The 19,827-nt window shown below is 33.7% G+C and overlaps 1 pseudogene; it reads left to right on the top strand.

Annotated features, from left to right (window-relative positions):
• Positions 1-6,908: 6,908 nt before the first annotated feature.
• On the top strand, positions 6,909-9,020 carry LOC145121471 (putative polygalacturonase At3g15720; annotated as a pseudogene).
• The last annotated feature ends 10,807 nt before the right edge of the window (positions 9,021-19,827 follow it).

The raw sequence follows: 19,827 nt of genomic DNA on the forward strand, positions 1-19,827 counted from the left end.
TATATATATATATATATATATATATATATATATATATATATATATATATAGAGTCAAGATCAAATAAGAAGGAAATTTTTGGTAGGAAGGTAAGAAGTTTTTTTTCTACATATTTTTTTCGCGAACAAACAAAATGAATCATTAGATGATTCATTTGTAAGATGATTCACAAGAAAAAATTCTCAAAAAAAAAAACATCTCGATGATTCATTTATACAATGATTTTGTTGTTATTCACTAAAAATGTCATAAAGGTGAATTTTTTCTTAATTTACTTAAAAATGAGTCATGAAGATGTTTTTTTGGGAATTTTTTCTTGTGAATCATCTTACAAATGAATCATCTAGTGATTCATTTATTTTGTTCCTCAAAAAAATATGTAGAAAAAAAACTTCTTACCTTCCTACCAAAAAAAATTCCTTGTCGGATCTATATCCTATAGAGTCAAGATCAAATAAGAAGGAAATTTTTGGTAGGAAGGTAAGAAGTTTTTTTTCTACATATTTTTTTCGCGAACAAACAAAATGAATCATTAGATGATTCATTTGTAAGATGATTCACAAGAAAAAATTCTCAAAAAAAAATCTCGATGATTCATTTATACAATGATTTTGTTGTTATTCACTAAAATTGTCATAAAGGTGAATTTTTTCTTAATTTACTTAAAAATGAATCATGAAGATGTTTTTTTGGGAATTTTTTCTTGTGAATCATCTTACAAATGAATCATCTAGTGATTCATTTATTTTGTTCCTCAAAAAAATATGTAGAAAAAAAACTTCTTACCTTCCTACCAAAAAAAATTTCTTACCGGATCTATATATATATATATATATATATATATATATATATATATATATATATGTATGTATATATATATATATGTATGTATATATATATATATATATGTAATACATATATATATATATATATATATATATATATATATATATATGTAATACATATATATATATATATATATATATATATATATATATATATATATATATATATATATATACATATATATATATATATATATATATACATACATACATATACATATATATATATATATATATATATATATATATATATATATATATATATCCTACCTAATAAATAAGGATCCTTTCACTACTAAAAAAGAGGCTTTCCGTGACGGGCAATGTCTGTCGTAAATGCATATACATGACAGACAAATGTCTGTCATTGAAAGTCATATCATAAAAGAAAACGACAGACATTTGGCCTTTCATAAAATTTACGACAAACCTTTATGTCCAACAATTATGACATACAAACATGACATTCATTTTTTACATACTTTTACGATTGACTTTGAATGTCATAATTCGTAACATTTTTGTAATTATGACAGACATTTACGACTTCAGATTACGACATATGTTTTGTACAACATGATTTTTGACATAGTTTTACGACATACTTTGTATGTCATGGTTTTACATTTTTTATAAATTATATATATATATATATATATATATATATATATATATATATATATATATATATATATATATATATATATATATATATATATATATATATATATATATTCTACCAAATCTTAATCAAACTAAATTAAAAATTTATTGTCTAAATTACACAAACTATAGTTTCAAATTCAAAAATACATTCCAAATTCATCAAAATGTAATTGTCAAATACATATCACTTGTAAATAAAGTTTATGACAGAATTATCCCATTTTTCACACACCCTATCAAGCAAGCTCGACATCTGTATATATTCATTCTTTCCCCAAAACTGAGACAAAAATTAATATATTAGCAATAAACTATTAAACAATTATATATGTAAATATTCTAAAACACTTCAAGTCCGTCAATTAACTAATGGATTTACTTACTTCGTTATTCAACACTTTAACTCCTTCATCAACAACCGTTTTCATGAACTTAAGAACCTAATACCCGCATTCCCCGTAACTAGGCTTAAAGGGACACTATACAACTATATAATAAACTGATCAGTATAAAACAATAATATATTAGCCAAATCCAATTGAAATTATAAAGTTGTAGTTTGTGCTAATCATAACTTTTATCATGTTGACATTTACCTTATTCCTTGTACCACTTTGTCTTGCGTGCAAAGACAAAACACTACAAAAAACTGGATGAAATATATCAAAGAAAATAATTTAATGTTTAAATAATTTATATTACTTACGCTTCAATCATCCACTTCAAGTCTGTATCAACATCAAGGGGCCTTAGAGAATCAAGGTAATAACATGTTGTTTGCATGTCTAGTACTGCTAGCACCTAATGGCGACTGTAAACCCGAAAACCAAATAAACTTAGGAAAATAATTTTGAAAGAAGCGTAAATGCATGAAATTATAAAGTACATTATGGTAAAGGAAGTTTAAATACAAGAAATGGCAGCTTACCTTCTATTTATTTATGGTAAAGGAAACTTAAATGCAAGAAATAGCAAAGTGCATTGTTATTTCTTCCACTTGGGGACATTAAAGGACTTGTGTAATAAAAATAAGTAAGTTATGTTTTTATAAAGTCAAATCAATTAAAGTTTGCTGCTATTTCTTGCAATTTAACAAAGAGAAGGCCTAAAGGCATGAAATAGCAACTTCTACTTATTTATTGTAAAGGAAGCTTAAATGTAAGAAACAACGAAGTACATTGCTATTTCCTGCACTTGGGACAGAAAAGGACTAGTGTAATAAAAAGAGTGAATTGTCTTTTTTTTTCCAAAATCGAATCAACTACAGTATGTTGTTATGTATTCCATAGTAGATTCATGTTATAACATCATACTATTTTCTAATGCCCGCGTTTTTGGCTAAGCATTAGTATGATGATGTAATAGTTAGGATCAACAATTGTAACCTATTTTGAAGTAATGAAGAAGAATTATTTGAGTATTATGTGATTCATGTGATTTATGTGCAATATACGTGCTTATAACGATGTAATAAAAAAATAATAAAGATATTCGTTAAATATAAAATAACAGATAGACCCAATATCTATGAAGAAAGTTGAAGTGGTCGCAACAAGAATTTTGGGGATATAAGGAACGCTGAAATCCGACTTATAACGAAGAAGTTATGACCCGTCGAAGTTTTGCAACAAAACTGACACAACGCTGCGTAACGTAAAAAGTGAGTTTGCGATAAAATACTTTTTAGCCTCAGCGATCTAAACAAAAGTCGTAGTATACGTTAAACCGAGAGCGTGCATATAGAGAATGTCCAAATCTGACTTCGTTAGAGGAAGTTATAATTTTTCTAAGATTTGGCATAAAAGTATGCAGCCCGGAAATCGAATTTTAGATCGATCAATTTTTAGCTGACACAATTTAAACGAGAATCGAAGATCTCGTTAATAGGAGCTCAACGATATAAAGATAGACGAAAACGGACATTGGATGACAAAATTATGAATTTTTAACGGACTTTATATGTCTAAGACTGTTAAAATATAACTTTAAAAATAAATCAAAATTAGCCGACGGGGTCTAAACGAAAGTTGTAGATCAGGTCGCTACCTACACGTGGATATAAAGAATGTAAAAAATGAAGCTCGTATGTGAAAGTTACGGAATTTAGAAGTTAATTAAATTATGGGTTAGATGTGACGCTGACACGTGGCGCAATCCCACAGCTTTGCACCGGATTGCGACACCTGTCATGCGTACGCCCAACGTAGGGCTTCGTATGCCCATCATTCTCTATGTTACGCCCATTGTACTCACGATTTCCAGCCTATAAATAGAGGCGTAAATCATCTCATTTTCTCATACCTTTCCCATTCTTTCTCTCTTAAATACCCTTCTTAGCCCCTCTCGGTCCCTAGCACTTCCCAAGTGCTAGAGGCGAAGCCCGGGGCACCAGAAGGCTCTGAGAAGAAGAGCTTTCGGCTCAGAAGTTCTGCCCTGCAGAGCCCGACTCCTAGCTAAAACCCTCTTGTAAGTGAGTTATGCTTACTTTAAGTATAACTTATGTTTAAGTTCATTATCGTTATTATGAACCTATAAACAATACATGTGCTAAGTATTATAAATTAAACAAAGTTTTATTATAATAACTTTCAACTGCTCACAGTACGGGATATCTGGTTTGAAGGGTCGCATAGGGTTGTTGGATTTCAGAACAACTTTAATATCAAAATGGTCCTGCCCTCCGGTGTTTTATGTCTGGCCCTGTCTGTACATAGTAGTTGAAAAGTATTGTTTAACACTTATATAATACAAGAAAAACAATATCGCTCGTAGAACTTGACTTAATGATAAGTCTCGACTAATAATTAGTCGCAATAAATATTACACTAAAATCTAGTGATAATGATACTAGGTTTTGTCAAAGGAAAATATTTTTTTTAAAAGCGAAGTGTTGCCCGAGTTTAGAGTCATCACTTTAACAAGTGAGTGCATAGTTACATTCATCTTACACATAGATATGATGTATTTAATATAAATTACATGATATGTGTGCATATTATTTGTCTTCTTCATATTTATGTTGGATGAACAAAATATACATGTTTTTATTTGATTTAAACTGTATATGTATTTTATACCTATAATTATGATGGGTAAAGATGGGTAAATGATATAGATGAAGAAATAAATGATGAGATGCCTTGATGTTTTAGCTGATTCAGTCATCTAGCGGAGTGTAGATGATGACCGCGAGCTATTCTAGACAGTCCAATAGAACGCTGGCAGGATCACAACCTGTAGGTGTTTTTGAACTACCTGTTCACCAGGTGTACTCCATCCCCCTCATGGTTGCCTTTTTGACTGATAGTTTATTTTATTTCCTCTTTTTTATAGTTTATTTTAGATTTTTTAGCTATTTTTATTAGTATTGCATTGTATATTCTTTATTTTCTTTATCATGGATCGTGTTGAGTACTTTATGTTTTGGATGAGATATTTTGTAGGGTTTTGGAGCTCGTTGCGGTTGTGGACTATCTTGGAGACAGGCTTTGTGAGCTTTTGAGGCGTCATTGGGCTTTACGGATCCATCAAAGGAGAATTGGGCTTAAAAAGATGAAGACTTGGATGAAGTAGGCCTATGAAGATGGGTCTTGGATTCTTATTTTAGGCTTGGACTATCCATATTTTAAACCTTGAAGATGATTGGCCATATTTGAATCATGTGAGGTGTGGAGGGGACCAAGGGAATCTTGGAAGTGGGGTGGTGTACTGGAGAAAAAGAGCCAATAGCATTCCAACATCATTTGCGAGGGTGGAGTCTCAGTCGCGTAAATCTGTGAGGGTGTACCCGCGCAACTACACACTTTTGGGCATTTTGGTCATTTTGCTCACCATTTACTTTGGAGGTTAGGGCTAGCAGCACATACTTCGATTTTCCACCATTAGAGACCATTGGAGACGATTTTTGGGAGCTTGATACACAATCTTCTCATCTTTCTACCAATTGTTTGTTTCTTGATGCAAAATCCCTTGTGATTGTTATTTTGTAGCCATGAGTGGCTAGTTTCTTTATTTTGGTTAACTTCGGCTAAAACCCTTGGATATTTGTGGGTTTTGAAGGATTCATGCTTAATTGTCATTTATCTTATGTTTATGATTGTAGTTCATATTTCTTATGCTTGTTTAATACTTTGATCATGAGCTTGGTACTTGAATGAGCAATTGTTGGTTTATTTCTTTCGTTTATCATTGAATCATTGAATTTACTTAGAACAAGGGCTTTACTTAGAACAAGGGCTTTTGTGTTTTTATGTTAAAATGTAAAAGTTTTGACTGCAAGGTTGAAAAGTGTCAAAGTCGCTAAATTTTTTGGCAAAAACATCAAAATATTAAAGTTTAGACTGCAAGGACGAAAGGTGTCAAAGTCATTAAAGATTTGTGGCAAAAACCTAAAGACACAAAAACTTAATAAAAACTTAAAAATGTAAAAGTTTTTACTTAGAGGACGAAAAATGTCAAATTCAGCAAACATTTGTGGCAAAAACCTAAAGCCAAAAATATTACTATTCCTAAGGTCCTTGTGATTATATATATATATATATATATATATATATATATATATATATATATATATATATATATATATATATATATATATATCATTGATTTTTGTTTGTTTTTTATGTTTCTTTTTTTATAGTTTATATTCAAGAGTTTATACCGTTTTTAAATGGACATCTTATATACCAAATGAAAATAAAGCTTAGTTTGACCCATAAACGCATCATACTTATGGCTCTTTACCAATAATAGCAATGAATGAAAACATTACATAAATAGTCGATGTGTAGAAAAAAGATTACATAATTGGTCCTTATGGTGGAAAAAGATTACATAATTGGTCCCTAGGCATAAAAAGATTACGTAATTGGACCCTGACTCCCAGATGCAAAAAAACATTATAGTAATATATCATGTGGCAAAAGAAATTACATAATTGGTTACCAATGGTAGGATTTATTTATTTATGTATGTAAAAGAATATAACCTTGATTCGTCATATAACCTGAATTTAATATGAATTCAACTTTTTGTAACAGAAGCAATATTACTTCAAAGAAAAAAAGCATCTCAGCTACTATTGGTGGTTGTTTATTTCTTATATGATAACGGAGAACACCATATTTAAATCACAGTCAAACAATATAGCAATATATATATTGGTCAAAAAAATTTATGAAATCGTATCTCATATAAAATCTAATAGTTATTTGGAGACGCAAAAAATTATATTTCTTGATACAAAGATACTCCTGATGAGAAATATATGTACATATAAATGATATCCAACTCGATCCATGCATTTATTTTGAAATGAGAGAATCTAAATTTTCATAGACATGATCTAGCTAATCCAACATTTTCTCACAGTATTTATAGGAAATGAATAGAGGGGGCATGGCAAGTGTAATCAAAACACAAGATCAGAGTTGCCTGCTTCAATTGATTTCAAAGAAATGGTAAGATAATTAACATATTCTCACTCAGATTGTCCATGCATGGATGCTTAAAAATGCATTACTATTCTTAAGTACTCCACCTTTTCTCGATCTACATGGTTTCTTGATGGTAGTCTTGTTGAGCTTGTCTTGTTTACCATTTGGCTCGAAAATCACAAGTGTTGCCACCTACGATGTAACAACTTATGGTGCAAAAGGAGATGGAAATACAGACGACTCCAGTGTAAATAATATCTTCAAATTTTGAATCAAAATAGATTGATGTATCATGCAAATTAAAGAACGCAAAAATCAGTTAACCTTTTTCTATGTACGTTCATTCGTGCAGGCTTTCCTTCGAGCATGGGATGATTTATGTGGAGATATGTCGCCAGAACCGACATTGATAATTCCATCAGACAAGACATTTTTGATAAACCCGGTGGCATTCAATGGTCCATGCAAATCCCCAACTGTAAATATTAAGGTAAAATGAACAGTTATCAATCTTTTGAGGCTATGATGTTAATTCATAAAGTGTTGATTAAATGTCATTTTGATATAAAATAGTTATGATTAATTTAATAATTTCTGATATGATGGGTAGCTATTGGGTAACATCACTGCACCGAAGACTCTCGATGGATGGAAAGGTTGCATTAAGAATAACATTTGGATATACTTCACATCCGTGCAAGGACTCAAGATCCAAGGACCTGGTCAAATTGATGGCCAGGGGTCGATTTGGTGGAAAAAGGAGGTCGAATTAATTTAATATCAACCACTTATATTAAATGAAAACAAAAAAAAGTAAAAACCATCCAATTAATTCATAGTTCCTTTTAATTTGCAGGGGCAAACTAAAACCAATGCATGCAATCGCCCAACTGTAAGCCGTCTTTTTTTTACAATGTTAAGGACTTGAATGAATTTAAGTTTCGTGAAAACTGACATGTACATTTGTTTAGGCTTTACATTTTAATTCTTGTAACGGCCTTCAGTTGAGTGGTACAAAACATATCAACAGCCCAATGATACATATGAGTATCAATGGTTGTGAAGGTGTAGATGTTGGAAATATTCAAATTTTTGCTCCTGGAGACAGCCCCAATACTGATGGGATAGACATCGGTGATTCTTCCCATGTTAATATCCATGATTCTAACATTCAAACTGGTATGAGAATAATAACATCCTAATTATTTCTTAAGGAGTTATTCTATAATGTATAAAAAACCGTTTATAATTCACTTCTTTTTGTGGAAACTAAAACAGGTGATGATTGTGTTGCTATTAAAAAACGTATGATATTAATGTAACAAGAGTGTTCTGCGGACCTGGTCATGGCATAAGGTACGAGAAAATGATATTTGTATCTGAATAATCACTTTTACACAAATTTTCCTCCACTAAATGGATGTGATTTTGAAGTATTGGAAGGCTTGGGGAAAACGGTGGTCATGACACAGTTGAACAAGTACGTGTGGAAAAATGTAACATCACTGGAACAAAAAACGGATTACAAATCAAAACAGTGCCGGTAAAATTAGATATAATAACTTGATGAAAATCTTTATAGTTTTTAACATAGTATTCAATGGTTACTTGAAATCAATCAATTTCTTATATCTTATATAGTATGGAACGGGGTATGCTAAGCGGATTGTATTTCAGGACATTCATCTTGTAAATGTTGAAAATCCAATTATAATTGATCAACTTTACTGCATTAATTCTGAAAATGCATATTGCCCCGCACCGGTATGCTTATTATCCATAAAAATAATCTTATCTCACCAAATTAAAATGCAATTCCATATCTAACATTTACTGATTTTTTTTTATGTATCAGCCAAATGCATCAGCTGTAAAAGTGAGCGATGTTACGTATACGAATATATATGGGTCATCGGCAACAAAGCAAGCTATTACTTTCAATTGCAGTGGAAAGTACAACTGCACAGAAATTGTAACAAATGAAGTTGGAATAACGGGGCTTGACGAAATTTCTTACTGCCAAAACACTCAAGGAAAATTTATTGATACCACCCCTCCTATTAATTGTTATTAGATTGTAGCCAGCCCGATGTTGGTGTTAAAATCCATGTATTTCAACATATTCTACTGATAAGAAAGCTATATATATTACTTTACATTTAAAAGCTTAACTCTCCTCTCTCGGCTCATTAGCGATGTGAGAATGATAAACCCCCAATGATTTGGGTGAATGAATTAAACAAATAATAGAAGATACAAACTATATAAAAGGAAGGTACAAGTAAATACAGCTCATGTACAACTAAGATACAGCTGGAGATATTATCTAACATCCCCCCGCAAGCTAAGTGTGGGATTGGAAGTAACGCGAAGCTTGGATCGAAAGAAAGCAAAAAGTGGTCGAGGTAATCCTTTCGTAAAGATGTCAGCAAGCTGCAGGTGCGAAGGAACAAACTGAACTTTGAGTTTGCGAGAAAAAACGAGCTCACGTACGAAGTGATAATCAATGTCAATGTGTTTTGCATGTTTGTGGGCGACAGGGTTTTGAGCCAAGAAAATTGGACTATTGTTATCACAAAAAAGTATCGCAGATGCATCAGAATGGCATTGTAAGTTGCGAAGCAAATGAATAAGTCATAGAAGCTCAGAAGCAGTATTTGCCAAAGCACGATATTCGGATTCACAACTGGAGCGAGAAACCGTTGGTTGCTTCTTAACGCTCCAAGATACAAGATTCCCTCCAAGAAAAATAGCATAACCATATGTGGAGCGTCTAGTCTCCAGAAAACGAGCCCAGTCAGCATCAGAGTAACCTTGAACATGAGAAGGAGTAGCGGAACGTGTAAAAGATAGGCCAAGTTGGATCGTACCCCGAACATAACAAAGAATACGTTTAACGGCTTGAAAATGTGAGTCCAAAGGAGCATGAAGATATTGGCTTACCGAGTTCACCGCAAATGAAAGATCAGGACGGGTGATGGTTAGGTACTGTAAAGCACCAACAATAGAATGAAAAAGTGTAGGATCTCGAAATGGTGTGCCCTTTTTACTGTGAAGTTGCATACCCGCAGACCATGGCGTGGAAAACCGGTTTGGCTTCCAACATTTGAGCTCGATCAAGGATATCACGTGCATATTTTTCCTGACTTAAAAACAAACCATCTGCAGTGTGCGTGACTTCCAAACCGAAAAAAGAGTTCAAACGACCAAGATCTTTAATTAAGATTTCTTTGTTTGTGCGCTTAATAAAACGTTGAAGTAAAGCTTGACACTACAAGATTATAAGCCTTTAGCGGCGACACTATTACCGGCGACATGGACTTTTAGTGGCGACTCTAGCATTTGTCACCGCTAAAAGTCCATGTCGCCGGTAATAGTGTCGCCGCTAAAGGCTTATCACCCGAATCCGCGTTTTCCCCCTCTGTTAGCTCTGAGTTTGTCCGATCAAGTATCTAATCCAACGGTTGGGGTCCCTTATCCGCACAAACCTAATACCGGCGACATTTTTGTCGCCGCTAAAGGTCTAAAACGTCGCCGCTAATAGTTACCTAAAAAATGACGTGGTACCCTTCCCTCCAGATTGTCGCCGCTATTGACTTTAGTCGCTGGTAAAGCCCTAGTTGTCGCCGCTAAAGACTCTCGCAGATAAAAAAAAACGCACGCAGATTGCTCATTTCTTCCCTTTTTGCATTCTGTTTGCTGCTGCTATACGGTGCGCCTCTTCCAAGTTCCCTCGATTTTGTGTTCAATTAGTTGATTCCATCAACATATCTTCCCACATTGTGTGTGATTAGGGATCAAGGGTGGTTAGGGCTTCTTGGGACCGATTTCTAGCTCCATCTATTGAAGAAAGGTAAGTTGAATTTCTTGTATCTCTTTGTATTTGTATGTTAATTTCGATTTCTAGCTGCATTTGATGATTAAATTGCAAGAAATTGTTCAATTTCAGTGTTTTTGGTGGTGTTGTCTTTGGGTTTACGGGTGAGGGTATTTTCGGGTGAAGACCAATTTTTCTGGCTACATATCCGTTGATTTCCGCCACTACAGGTTCTATTATTTCAATTTTTTGTGAATTTGGTATTTGTATGTGAAAATTATGTGAAAATTGCCATATGTGAAAATTGTGTGTATATTTGATATTTGTATGAATATATGTGAATTTGGTGTATATATGCCAATGTATGTGTGTTTGATGTATATTTGGTATATGAGTATTTGGTAGAAGTGTATATATGATGTTATTATCTATATATATATATATATATATATATATATATATATATATATATATATATATGTGAAATTATATGTGTTTGTTATAAGTAGGATGCTATTGTGTGTGTATGTGAATGTATGTATGTTTGTTGTAAATGTGGTATATGAATGTGAAATTTGTGTATTTGGTATAAATAGGATGTTATTATCTATATATGTGAAATTATGTGTATTTGGTTTAAGTAGGATGTTATTTTGTGTGTATGTGAATGTATTTGTATTTGGTGTATATGTGGTATATGTATGTGAAAGTATGTGAATTTCATGCTCTTATGTATTATGTAAAAGTATGTGGTTTTGGTATAAGTAGGATGCTATAACTGGAAAAAAAAAGTAAAAAAAATTTATTGTTATAATTGGAAAAAAAAACACAAAAAAATGTTATAAAATTGTTTAAAAACTTATATACAAATACTATAAAGTTTCTAGTTTCTTCCCAAGTTAACCCCAAATTAACCAATAAGTTCTATAGTTAACTTATAATCTTCAAATTAACTTATAATGTTATATTTCTATAGTTTCATATTTATATTTTCATGTCTTTTTTAGTTTTTAAAGTTTTTATTTGCAACATATTTATACAATGTTATAAATAAAAAATATATATATTTTTTAATCTCGACGGTAAAAAAGAACAACACAACAACATAATATAATTGTTTAAATTACAATCGTATAATTGAATGTGGATTGGAAGGTAACGTACGATACATGTAATTATTTATTTAAAATATAATCTAATTTTTAAAGTTAAACAGAACCTTAAGAGAGTGGAAACATTTCGGAAAGCTCATACCGATAAGAATGGTGTATTTGTTACTGCTGAGGCGGAACAACAATATGTAAGTATTTAATTATAATTTAATCATATAATTAAATGTTTATTTATACTTAATTGTTACTCACTTTTGGGAGTTACAGAATCGGTTAGTTGAAGAGCTGTTAGAACAAACTCAAGGTGAAAGTGAGTTAACACCCGCTCAAGAAAGAGTTGCGTTTGAGAAAGTATTAGGAGAGCGACGTGGCCATATTAGAGGCATTGGCCGTAAACCTTCTGCTCTGCCGCCGATTCCACAGCCTTCACAACCATCATCACAACCATCACAGGTAAAACAATCTACTTTGGTTTTGTGGTGATTATTTGCTAAAAAGTTTGGTAATTAGGTTTTTGTCCCAAGTGCAAAAAATAACAACATACTTTGGTTTTTTGTCTTAGTTTAAAAATAGCAATCTACTTTAGCATCGTAAAATGCATGTTGATTTGGTAATTTTGGTTTTGTGGTGATTATTTGCTAAAAAGTTTGGTAATTAGGTTTTTGTCCCAAGTGCAAAAAATAACAACGTACTTTGGTTTTTTGTCTTAGTTTAAAAATAGCAATCTACTTTAGCATCGTAAAATGCATGTTGATTTGGTAATTTTGGTTTTGTGGTGATTATTTGCTAAAAAGTTTGGTAATTAGGTTTTTGTCCCAAGTGCAAAATATAACAACGTACTTTGGTTTTTTGTCTTAGTTTAAAAATAGCAATCTACTTTAGCATCGTAAAATGCATTTTGATTTGGTAATTTTGGTTTTGTGGTGATTATTTGCTAAAAAGTTTGGTAATTAGGTTTTTGTCCCAAGTGCAAAAAATGACAACGTACTTTTGTTTTTTGTCTTAGTTTAAAAATAGCAATCTACTTTAGCATCGTAAAATGCATGTTGATTTGGTAATTTTGGTTTTGTGGTGATTTAGTTGCTAAAAACTTTGGTAATTAGGTTTTTGTCCCAAGTGCAAAAAATAACAACGTACTTTGGTTTTTTGTCTTAGTTTAAAAATAGCAATCTACTTTAGCATCGTAAAATGCATGTTGATTTGGTAATTTTGGTTTTGTGGTGATTATTCGCTAAAAACTTTGGTAATTAGGTTTTTGTCTCAAGTGCAAAAAATAACAACGTACTTTGGTTTTTTGTCTTAGTTTAAAAATAACAATGTATTTTGATAGTTTTTGTTTATGTTTGATAATTTAACTTATAAGTTTATATATGTTGTTATTAATTATGTAGTTGGAAAATCATCGTGCAATGCTCAACGACCCGGCATGTAGGGATGAGCTTTATTCGTTTTTTCAATCTCAAAATAATCGAGGAAACAATGGGAACGAAGATGATGGTATGTAGGGATGAGTTTTATATGCATACGTTGTCACGCTTTGCTACTTGGTAGATTGTGAAATTTTGGTTGTTTTTTGTAATTACCGGCGATACTAATACCGGGCGACATTATTACTTTTTATATTTAATCGGATATTTTGACTTTTGATATTTAATTAATTATAATCGGATGTTTGTTTTGTAATTAGCGTCGACACTATTATTTTTGATATTTAATCGAATGTTGTTATGTAATTACCGATGACATTATTACCGGCAACCAAAATCGTTAATTAAAAAAAATTAAAAAATATGAAAATTGTTATTACCGACGACCCTATTACCGGCGACAGAGTTATTAGCGGCGACGCGTCGACAAGTTGATCGATAGCGACGAAGTAGTAGCGGCGACTTATTCTCGGCGACGCGTCGCTGCTATTACTATTACCGACGACAACTTGACTTATTACCAGCGACTTTTGTCGCCGCTAATGATCGTTTTCCTTGTAGTGTGATTGTTTCCGGTGACAATAATGTCATCAACATACACAAGAACATACATAAGGGTGGCACCACGTGTCAAGACAAATAAGGAGGTGTCAACCTGACTGCAGACAAAACCCAATTGCACGAGAAAAGCACTAAAACGAGTGAACCAAGCACGGGGTGCTTGTTTAAGACCATATAAAGCCTTGCGAAGACGACAAACATGGGATGGAAATTTGGGATCCACATAACCAGGTGGTTGCTCCATATATACAGGTTGGTCCAAGTAACCATTTAGGAATGCATTTTTAACATCTAGTTGATGTAGAGGCCAAGTTCGTTGAACGGCCAAGGCTAAAATAGTACGGACAGTAGCAGCTTTTACAACCGGACTGAAAGTATGAGTATAGTCAAAACCGGGCATTTGCGAGAAGCCTTGAGCTACAAGACGAGCCTTAAGGCGCTCAACAGAACCATCAGAGAGATACTTAGTCCGGTAAATCCACTTTGACCCAACTATATTAACACCGGAAGGACGAGGTACCAGGTCCCATGTATGATTTTTATTGAAGCTCATCATCCATAGCTGCAACCCATCCAGGATGTTTAAGAGCTGATTTGAAACCTTTAGGCTCAGTCGTAGCTAATAAACCTGCCAAAAGACCGGTAGGAGTGAAATCCGGAAAAGATTTTGTCTTGGAGATGCCATTGCGAGACCGAGTACACATATGATGTCGAACGGGGGAAGGAGCTGAATTTTGAGGTTGTTCTTCGGATGTGTCTTCTTGTGATGTGTGTTGTTGTGGGTCAACGGTAGAGGTAGAGACATGCGAACCATTTGATTCATCAGTGGAGGGACAAAGACCACAAGTGGGAACCGAGCAAGATGACCCATTTGGTGAGGGAGTTGTAGACGTGGATGAAGAAGGTATAATTGGTTGAGTTGAGTCATCATGTAAATCAAGAAAAACATAAACATCCAGGTTCTTTGGAAAGCTAGTGATATGTTGCTCTGTTAAATATGAAAAATAATTTTCATCAAACTAAGCGTGGCATGAAACATACATACGACCCACTGAGTTATCAAGGCATAGAAAACCTTTGTGTCGGGTACTATAACCAAGAAAAACACATGAAACTGTCTGTGGTACAAATTTGTGGGGTGTAGAAGCACGCAGGCATGGATAAACCCGACATCCAAATGGGTGAAAAGTAGAATACTTGGGTGGGTAACCGAATAAAATCTCAAAAGGAGATTTACCATCAAGAATACGAGAAGGTAAGCGATTGATGGTGTAAACAGCCGCGGTGAAAGCTTCGACCCAATAACACAATGAAACAGAAGCATGAAATGCCATGGAGAGGCCAATTTCTGTGATATACCGATGTTTTCGTTCGGCACGTCCATTTTGAGCTGAAGTACCTGGACAAGACATTTGATGGTGTATGCCATGTTTGTGAAAATGATCCTGTAACAGAGTATTAGTAAACTCTGTTCCACCGTCACTTTGAAACATCTTAATTTTAACAGATAACTGATTTTCAACAAAATTTTGAAACCGTTGAAAAATTACATAAAATTCAGACTTGTGACGCATCGGATACAACCAAGTAAAGCGGGAATAATCATCAATAAACACCGCATAATACAGGTAACCAAACTTTGAAGGAATGGGTGAGGGTCCCCATAAATCACAGTGCACTAAGTTAAGAACTGAACTTTCACGTTTATCGTTGTTGGAAAAAGGTAATCTTTTACTTTTGGCTAACCGACAAGAATTGCAAGTAGATTTGTTTGATAAACCAGAAGTCACAGAATTGTGACCCAATTTATTCAACAAAGAAAGAATGTCATATGAAACGTGTCCTAAACGATAATGCCATAATTTAAATGATGCTCTTATTTTGCGATTCTTAAGTTCACCAAGAAAAGCTTCATCACCACGTTCAAGAATGTAGAGACCAGATTCACGTCGGCCTCTTCCCACGATCATCACTGTTTGTTTGTTCTGAATAACAAATGAAACATCATCAAATAAATTTGTAACAGGTAAATCTCGAGTAATTTTACTAATGGATAGTAAATTTTTTTTGTGATTTGTGGAACCACAAGCACATCTCTTAATGAAAGAGAAGAATTAAGACGACAAATTCCAATATGAGAGATAGATAATGAGGCACCATTTCCAATATAGACACGATTGTTACCAGAATAAGGAACAGAAGAGTCAAGTTGAGTGGATTGAGATGTCATATGCGATGAAGCACAAGAATCAACGTGCCAGTCTGATGTTTCACCAGAATTTAAGGAGACTGCATAGAAAGCCTGAGCGAGGTTTGCCTGAGAAGATGAACCAGAGGTGGGATTAAGCCATTCTGGGCAATCTGGAGCAACATGGCCAAGAACTTTGCAAATCTGGCATTTAGGTGTATATTGGCGCCGATTATTGCGACGATCAGATCCCGAGTGGGAGTTATATCCCCCACCACCAACATTACGTCCACCTCCTCCTTGACGTGCGGAATAATGATTATTAGATGATAGTCGTCCCCCACGCTGATGGTTGCGTGACCCATTATATTGAGCAGCAAAAGCAACCGGTGCAGAGGTAGGTTCTTCCATCGATTGCTGAAATAGAGCATAACTCTTAGCAACAGAGATAGTGTCTGAAAGCGTTGGCATAGGTTTTAGACGAAGCTGCTGCAAAGAAAAAGTAGAAAACGATGGTCCAAGACCTCGACAAAACCAGTGTAGTTTGTCGATTTCGGGTACTAGGGCGCCAATAGATGCTAATTGATCACAGATACCACGAAACTTGGAACTGAAATCTGCAACCGAGAGTGACCCGCGACGCATATGCTGAAGGTCATCTTTCAATTGAATCTCACGGGTTTTGGATTGCAAGGCATATGCCTTTTCTAGGGCACTCCAGACTTCTGCAGAAGATTTGCATCCAATAGTTTCTGCCATGGATTCTTCGCTAAGAGAAGAAAGTAGAAGACTGTGAAGGCGACGGTCTTGCATAAGCCAGTCCTTCTTAGCTTTTTCGAAAGAAGCAACATCAGTGGGAGCAGCACTTGACGGCAAGGAAGGAGAATCTGAACCATCAAGGAAACCAAAAAGCCCCTGCGATTGCAAAAGGGTCTCAACCTGTGTCTTCCACAACAGACAATTGGTGGAGGAGAGTTTCAGGGAGAGCATGTGGATTAAGGTGGCATAGGGAAGAGATTGATCAGTCTCAACCATGATGACAACAGTGGCGGTGGTAATTACGGCAGCGACGGTGGCTGAAAAATGAGGGGAAGAGAAAATTATGGAAGCGATATGGCTGATACCATGTGAGAATGATAAACCCCCAATGAGTTGGGTGAATGAATTAAACAAATAAATAGAAGATACAAACTATATAAAAGGAAGGTACAAGTAAATACAGCTCATGTACAACTAAGATACAGCTGGAGATATTATCTAAGAAGCGAGTTACAAAATATATACAAGCATACATGATAACATGAATTTACTTACGCCTAAATATTTACATAATCGATATTGAGCAATACTGGGAAAATATTCCCATGTCCTTCAAACGAGGTATACAACAAATATATATACAATTATAACAATACATAGGCATGGAATATATACTAGATGGGCTAAGCTAAAAATACAATATACTGATACACTAACATCCCCCCACAGTTTGATCGGGTTGATTCTGTCGGACGTTCAAATTAGTTCAAAATTATGAGAGGAGTGAAGTAGGTAGACCCTTGGTGAAGATGTCAACATACTGATCAGTTGATGGAATATGGAGAACTCGTATGTGGCTCATGGCAACTCTGTCTCGAACAAAATGAAGATCAATCTCTATGTGTTTGTTATGAATATCATAACAAAGTAGTTTAATATCATTAATACAATACTAATCATTCCAAAAATAGTTTCTATTGAGATAGACTTTCATCAAAGTGTTAAAATTTCAGCGTTTGTTACTACTTAGCTCATTTTGTAGACATGGATTAGTCGTTATGCGCCGTCTACTCGGTCGAGTAGCGCCTTGGGACTAATCAAATATTAATCGGAACCTAGTTAGGACGTTTACAGATATATATATCTATTAAAATAAATAAATAACTCCAAGTGAACTCCTTAGACTCGGATGTGACTTTATTCATATGTATGTATGTGAATATTTAGTCAAATTCACATGTAATTCGATATGTCTAGATTATCGATCACTCAAATAAATATTTACCATTAATCATGTAATCTACAATAGGTATCGATATTATTTGGTTTTGGTATATAATGCCCATTTAAACTAAATATTAACTATCAAAAAATTATATGTTAATGAGTACTAAGTGATAGATCAATAAATAAATAAAAATGAATACAATACCTAATTGTGTGTGTATTACACACACGCACACAAATATATATATATATATATATATATATATATATATATATATATATATATATATATATATATATATATATATATATATATATATATACAGAGAGAGAGAGAGATTCAAATGAGAACAATTATGAAATCAAAAGGTTAAAAAAAATATTAAATTTTATTAATAATTTAAATATTTTATAAATATTTTACCCCTCAACTTACAATATTCTTAGACTATTGGGTGTGGGTAAAGGGGTTATGATGCCAAATATTGTAACCTCATATTTTAACATATTTTAACATTTTATAACATGAAGTGGGGGTGGTGTTCCCATGTTATAACATGATGTTAAGAGGAGAGAGAAAGAGAGAAAAAGAGAAGGAAATAATTTGATTGGGTGTTGCCTCTCGTGTTCATTAGCACATTTCATAACGCCACATCTCATAACTAGAGGCGGGGATGGTGTTCCATCCGTTGTAACGACGTTAAGGAGCCTCCACGTAGGCAAAAACATCCCTCCACTGGTGCGTACCTAGTAGTCTTAAAAACATTATAACCCATAACGTGTTCATTAGCACATTTCATAACGCCACATCTCATAACTAGAGGCGGGGATGGTGTTCCATCCGTTGTAACGACGTTAAGGAGCCTCCACGTAGGCAAAAACATCCCTCCACTGGTGCGTACCTAGTAGTCTTAAAAACATTATAACCCATAATGACATCCTGCACACATAACACATATAAGTACCATTTCTGTAAGTTTTTATGATGGGTACCAAATTAGTTTTATAGAAAAAGTAGGAATATAACTATATAAAGTCGATAGTTTTTATTTTCTTGTAGTAAATGACTCTTTTACTCCTCAGCTTACAGCACTACACTACAAGGAAAACGATCATCAGCGGCGACAAAAGTCGTCGGTAATAAGTCAAGTTGTCGCCGGTAATAGTCATAGCGGCGACGCGTCGCCGGTAATAAGTCGCCGCTACTGCTTCATCGTTATTGATCAACTTGTCACCGCTAATGAGAGATGCCGCCGCTAATGACCCTGTCGCCGGTAATAATGAAGTCGCCGGTAATAGTGTCGCCGGTAATAACAATTTTCATTTTTTTATTTTTTTTTAATTAACGATTTTGGTTGCCGGTAATAATGTCATCGGTAATTACATAACAACATTTGATTAAATATCAAAAATAATAGTGTCGATGCTAATTACAAAACAAAGATCCAATTATAATTAATTAAATATCAAAAGTCATAATATCCAATTAAATATAAAAAGTAATAATGTCGCCCGTTAATTACATAACATCCGATTAAATATAAAAAGTAATAATGTCGTCCGGTATTAGTGTCGCCGATAATTATAAAAAACAACCAAAGTTTTACAATCTACCAAGTAGCAAAGTGTGACAACGTATTCAAATAAAACTCATCCCTACATACCATCATTTTCGTTCCCATCGTTTCCTCGATTATTTTGGAATTGAAAAAACGAATAAAGCTCATCCCTACATGTCGAGTCGTTGAGCATTGCACGAAGATTTTCCAACTACATAATTAATAACAACA

This window comes from Lactuca virosa, chromosome 6 (assembly GCF_052849685.1).
Source record: "Lactuca virosa cultivar CGN04683 chromosome 6, Lactuca_virosa_CGN04683_v6, whole genome shotgun sequence".
Lineage (NCBI taxonomy): Eukaryota > Viridiplantae > Streptophyta > Magnoliopsida > Asterales > Asteraceae > Lactuca > Lactuca virosa.